Here is a 6,000-nt window from a genome sequence, read left to right as displayed (position 1 = left end):
TTTCTGTAGTGTAGTGGTCATCACATTCGCCTAACACGCGAAAGGTCTTCGGTTCGAAACCAAGCAGAAACAGTGGTTGGATTCTGACAGAAAATGTAAACTCTTTGGCACGCTAGGTGGGTGCAGCGCTCATTTCCTTTATATGCTTTTTAATAAGCGTGCACCTAAAGATTTATGTCTGCAACCTGAAGACGTGTTTGTAGTGTAGTGGTTATCACGTTCGCCTCACACGCGAAAAGTCCCCAGTTCATAACTGGGCGGAAACTGTGGGTGATTTTTGCAAAAATTTCGTATGCGATTTTCTGTTGAGCAGGTCAGTACACTTGCAGGGATGTTTGTTGTTTAATCTCTTTAGAAAAGGACAAAAATAAAACAAATGACCATTGAGGTTTCCTGTACAGTAATATAAAATGTTCGGTCTGCCAACAAAATTAGCAGCTTTTTGCCATGTTAAAAACACTGGGCAGTCTATAGTTTCAGTCGCTTTTGAACAAGCGTACGCTAGAGGAGGTGGGAATGAGATCCAAACCAAGTTTCCGTAGTCTAGTGGTTATCACGTTCGCTTTACACGCGAAAAGTCCTCAGTTCAAAATTGGGTGGAAACAAGTGGAGGCATGTTAAATATAAATGCTGCAATTCGCTACAAAACCCTTACTTTTAAGACAGGTGAAGGCCATCGTACCAAGGAGCTGTAGGCAGACTGCCATGCCGAATGACACTAGGTGGGTGCCGTCCAAATCAAGTTTCCGTAGTGTAGTGGTTATCACGTTTGCTTTACACGCAAAAGGTCCTCAGTTCAAAACTGGGCGGAAACAAGTGGATTCATTTTAAATATAAATGCTACAAAACCCTTACTTTTGAGACAGGTGAAGGCCATCGTACCAAGGAGCTGTAGGCAGACTGCCATGCCGAAAGACACTAGGTGGGTGCCGTCCAAATCAAGTTTCCGTAGTGTAGTGGTTATCACGTTCGCTTTACACGCGAAAGGTCCTCAGTTCAAAATTGGGTGGAAACAAGTGGAGGCATGTTAAATATAAATGCTGCAATTCGTTACAAAACCCTTACTTTTAAGACAGGTGAAGGCCATCGTATCAAGGAGCTGTAGGCAGACTGCCATGCCGAATGACACTGGGTGGGTGCCGAATGACCTCTGTTCTGTTGTTTGTGGAATTTACAGACTTTCACACTGCTTGCAGGGCAGATTATGGGAAGGAGCCATCTTCTAAAAAGCACATCCCTCTCAACAATAGGTTTCTGTAGTATAGTGGTCATCACATTCGCCTAACACGCGAAAGGTCCTCGGTTCGAAACCGAGCAGAAACAGTGGTTGGATTCTGACATAAAATGTAAACCCTTTGGCACGCGAGGTGGGTGCAGCGCTTATTTCCTTTATATGCTTTTTAATAAGCGTGCACCTAAAGATTTATGTCTGCAACCTGAAGACGTGTTTGTTATGTAGTTGTTATCACGTTCGCCTCACACGCGAAAAGTCCCCAGTTCGAAACTGGGCGGAAACTGTGGGTGATTTTTGCAAATATTTCGTATGCGATTTTCTGTTGACCAGGTCAGTACACTTGAAGGGATGTTTGTTGTTTAATCTCTTTAGAAAAGGACAAAAATAAAACAAATGAACATTGAGGTTTCCTGTACAGTAATATAAAATGTTCGGTCTGCCAACAAAATTAGCAGCTTTTTGCCATGTTAAAAACACTGGGCAGTCTATAGTTTCAGTCGCTTTTAACAAGCGTACGCTAGAAGAGGTGGGAATGAGATCCAAACCAAGTTTCCGTAGTGTAGTGGTTATCACGTTCGCTTTACACGCGAAAGGTCCTCAGTTCAAAATTGGGTGGAAACAAGTGGAGGCATGTTAAATATAAATGCTGCAATTCGCTACAAAACCCTTACTTTTAAGACAGGTGAAGGCCATCGTACCAAGGAGCTGTAGGCAGACTGCCATGCCGAATGACACTAGGTGGGTACCGTCCAAATCAAGTTTCCGTAGTGTAGTGGTTATCACGTTTGCTTTACACGCAAAATGTCCTCAGTTCAAAACTGGGCGGAAACAAGTGGATGCATTTTAAATATAAATGCTACAAAACCCTTACTTTTGAGACAGGTGAAGGCCATCGTACCAAGGAGCTGTAGGCAGACTGCCATGCCGAATGACCTCTGTTCTGTTGTTTGTGGAATTTACAGACTGTCACACTAGTAGTTATAACCATTCGGCTTATGTCAAAATGATTTATGACCCTATGATTGACAGGTGGGCGGGGCTAACCTTTGACCTTCCGGAGGGTGTTCCGGAGGTCCTTTGATGTAGGGATTAACCTTTGACCTTCCGGAGGGGTTGTTCCGGAGGTCGCTTAATTTAGGGATTAACCTTTGACCTATCGATCGATCAAGTTGACAGTTGTCTTTACCCTATTGACCTTTGTATGATATATGAAGTTGCCAGTTGTCTTTGCCAGTTGTCTTTGCCCCATTGATTTTGACCTATTGACCCCGGGGGGAAATAACTTCTTGGTGTGGGAAATCCCCTCCGTGTCGGGGTGAGAAAATAATTTTTCTAATGTCGCATATAGATTAGAATAGATTAGAATTACAAATGTAAAATCATCTTACCGTTTCACTATGGTGAAGAATTGGATTAAAGTTGACAGTCTCCGCACTGTGTGTGTGTGCGTCTGTCTGTGAGTGTGTGCGTGTCATCCGATATCCTGGCATTCCTGAGCACGCTATATAAATGGGGATAGTGAGAAAAGGTTTTTCTAATACTCTCACACTAAAGTTGAAAAGCATGCTGCTCCTTTGAAAGTATATGAATGAAATATTTATAAAATTTACATTTAGTCATTTACAATTTTCACACTAACTAAAGTTGAACACATTGATCTTTTAAAAAGTATATAAATGATTATAAAAAATCTTTTCAAAACAAAAATAAATATCTTACTAAAAATCTACTGAAGCAGTCATTTCAGATTAAATAAGTTTAAAGTTTTTAAACACTCTGTGTTTTGACACTCTGTGATTCAGAGTGGTGGAGGAATGTGTGTGTGTGTGTGTGTGTGTGTGTGTGTGTGTGTGTGTGTGTGTGTGTGTGTGTGTGTGTGTGTGTGTGTGTGTGTGTGTGTGTGTGTGTGTGTGTGTGTATGTGTGTGTGCGTGTGTGTTTCATGACACCCTCCCTCCCCTCAGTCTCTCAAACACCAGCGCATGACAGCAATGGTCTCCGCGCTAAGTGTGTGCGTCTGTCTGTGAGTGAGACACCACCCTATTCCTGCACCCCCTGCTGGGGGGTGAAAGTGAGAAAATATCTCCCAGTAACTAAAGTTGAACAACATTGTTCATTTAAAAGTATATAAATAAAATGCTTGCATCATTCATTGTAAATAAATAATATTCCAATTATAGCAGTCCAAAAATAAAAATCATCTTCCATTTAGACTGTTGAAGAAGCTATACAGTATGAACGGATGATCAGAAATAAAATCATAACGTATTTCATGCAGTTTACGAACCGATGACAAAAATAAAAATCAGCTTACCGTTTCAGAGTACTGAAGAATTGGATTAAAGTTGACACTCAAAGCGCTAAGTGTGTGTGTGCTTGCAACACTGGGAGATGTATCCATGGACCGTCTTTAGCACCTGTTGTTTTCACGATTCATACTAATTTATGGTCGCGAGCATATCCTGAAAAACAACAACTGTATAGAAAAGACTCAAAGGAGCCGGTACCGCTGTACGTGCCACTTCACCCTACCGATACGCTTTCCAATTAAAAAAAATCGTATCTCAAGAGAGGAGTGTCTCTTTTGTGACAGTTTTGACCTTCTATCCGTGAAATACGGCGACAAATGTTGGATAGATCTCTGAGAACGACCTCTCTGTGAACTCGCCTGTACCATTCATAGAACACACGCGCCATCTAGCGGACACACATAGTTATATCTTTCCCATACATTTTCACTGCATCTCAGAATGTATATATATATATATAGATGACGGCTCGAACCCTGGCAAACCATATCTTGTCCAAACTTCAAGACTGCACAGCTCAACTCATCAACATGCAAAACAGTGAGTATTTTCTCTTTGTAATTCTTTTATGCTATGGTGTTTTAAAGATTGTTTTTTCACATAGGGTGTGAAACAATAGATGTGAATTTTTAAATATGTAAAATTATATTAATAAAGTATGATTTTTAAAAATATCTGGGTACAGATATTAAGTATCATAAACTATGATTTTAAAAATATCAGTCTGCATATGTACATTTTAAAAAATCTCATCAGTCTTTATTTCCATGCTTGTGGGGTTATGCTACGGTGATTTAAATATTGTTTTCACATGGTGAAAAACAGTAGATATGATTTTTAAATAAGTAAGATTATATTCATAAAAGTTTGAAATTTAAAAATATGGAACATTGGTGTTTTTTTTGTTTTGTTTTTTAAATCACACCAGTCTGCATACCCATGCTTATGGGGTTATGCTACGGTGATTTAAATATTGTTTTCACCTAGGGTGAAAAACAGTAGATATGATTTTTAATAATATGCAACATCACATTCATTTATCATAAAGTTTGATTTTTAAAATATGGACCATTGGTGATTTTAAACCAAATCAGTCTGCATATCCATGCTTATGTGTATTAATATGGATTATCATCGGATGTACTGCTTATGTGAAACTTTTTATGTGAAAAAGCTTTTATTATGAAAATCATGGATCAGCCGTCGGCTTACCGCAACATACTTCACTCTTCTACGAATGCTATTTGTGTGTTATAATGCAGCGCTATCTTTTAATGTGAAAAGACGGTGATATATACAGCGTTATAATTTAGTAAACCGATCTTTCGGATAGCTAACCATGCGGCATGGTGATAGAACATGTGTGTTGGTTAGCATCTCGTGCTACGCTGCTAACGGATCTCACACATTGTTATGGGCGCTATATCATTTTGCTTTTGTCTGTATATGTTTCAGAAAAACATTGCTGATGCTTCTGACGGTATACTGGTATATATTTTACCATATAATCATCGTTTTAAACACTTTCTGAAGCGTCACATTCAGGTATGGAATGGATATGGTTGCCCATGAGTTCAAACAACATCCAGTTCACAGACAAATAGCGCCCCCACAGGCCCGGAGTTCAAACAACATCCAGTTCACAGGCAAATAGCGCCCCCACCAGTCCCGGAGTTCAAACAACATCCAGTTCACAGGCAAATAGCGCCCCCACCAGTCCCGGAGTTCAAACAACATCCAGTTCACAGGCAAATAGCGCCCCCACCAGTCCCGGAGTTCAAACAACATCCAGTTCACAGGCAAATAGCGCCCCCACCAGTCCCGGAGTTCAAACAACATCCAGTTCACAGGCAAATAGCCCCCCCTAGTGCCCTGAAATGATATACAATGCACTCCTTACTGTGATAGGTCATCCTATGGTTGGAGATGATTTTGTTTAGAGCAAATTGTTTTAATCTAGCTATTTAAATGCTGATGTGATGTATTTAAATTTTCCAAGTTGTATGATTCATAAATTATAGGTGTGTGTGTGTGTGTGTGTGTGTGTGTGTGTGTGTGTGTGTGTGTGTGTGTGTGCGCGTCATCAACCATATAAAACGGCCCCACCAGGCGGCTTCAAATCATAATATGTTTTTCCCCCTCAGATTCAAACGTCGAGCGGAACGCCTTTGATGCCATTAATTCATGTGAGAACTTATTTTCTATTCTTTATAAATTAAATGTACCAATTTTTATGCGTCTTTATTTATTAATTTTAATTTATTTTAAGTTTTACTTATTTTTAATTCGTAGTGGCTACGCATGGGTTTGATGGAGACAGCACTGCCAATGGTAAGAACAAGATCCACCTTCAACGTAATGTTTTACGTTTAAGGAAATCTAACGTTTTATTTATTTTATAGATTTCATCCAATTCGTCACACAGCCTGGATTCCCGGTGGTCGACCTTACTGAAGAC

General features: G+C 39.9%; 5 non-coding genes across 5 annotated transcripts; all 5 read left to right on the top strand.

Annotated features, from left to right (window-relative positions):
- The first annotated feature begins 742 nt into the window (after positions 1–742).
- trnav-uac (transfer RNA valine (anticodon UAC)) lies at positions 743–815 on the top strand. Its single transcript has one exon. It is a non-coding gene; the product is annotated as a tRNA-Val (tRNA).
- A 127-nt stretch (positions 816–942) lies between these two features.
- trnav-uac (transfer RNA valine (anticodon UAC)) lies at positions 943–1,015 on the top strand. Its single transcript has one exon. It is a non-coding gene; the product is annotated as a tRNA-Val (tRNA).
- Positions 1,016–1,250: 235 nt separating this feature from the next.
- Positions 1,251–1,323, top strand: trnav-aac (transfer RNA valine (anticodon AAC)). The gene has a single exon. It is a non-coding gene; the product is annotated as a tRNA-Val (tRNA).
- Positions 1,324–1,782: 459 nt separating this feature from the next.
- trnav-uac (transfer RNA valine (anticodon UAC)) lies at positions 1,783–1,855 on the top strand. The gene has a single exon. It is a non-coding gene; the product is annotated as a tRNA-Val (tRNA).
- A 137-nt stretch (positions 1,856–1,992) lies between these two features.
- Positions 1,993–2,065, top strand: trnav-uac (transfer RNA valine (anticodon UAC)). The gene has a single exon. It is a non-coding gene; the product is annotated as a tRNA-Val (tRNA).
- Positions 2,066–6,000: the final 3,935 nt, after the last annotated feature.

The sequence above is a fragment of the Siphateles boraxobius genome, unplaced genomic scaffold, assembly GCF_051911475.1.
Source record: "Siphateles boraxobius isolate OS27281-9 unplaced genomic scaffold, OSU_SipBor_1 471, whole genome shotgun sequence".
Classification (NCBI taxonomy): Eukaryota; Metazoa; Chordata; class Actinopteri; order Cypriniformes; family Leuciscidae; genus Siphateles; species Siphateles boraxobius.
Note: the sequence above shows the minus strand (reverse complement) of the source record. Positions and strands in the feature narration are given on the sequence as shown.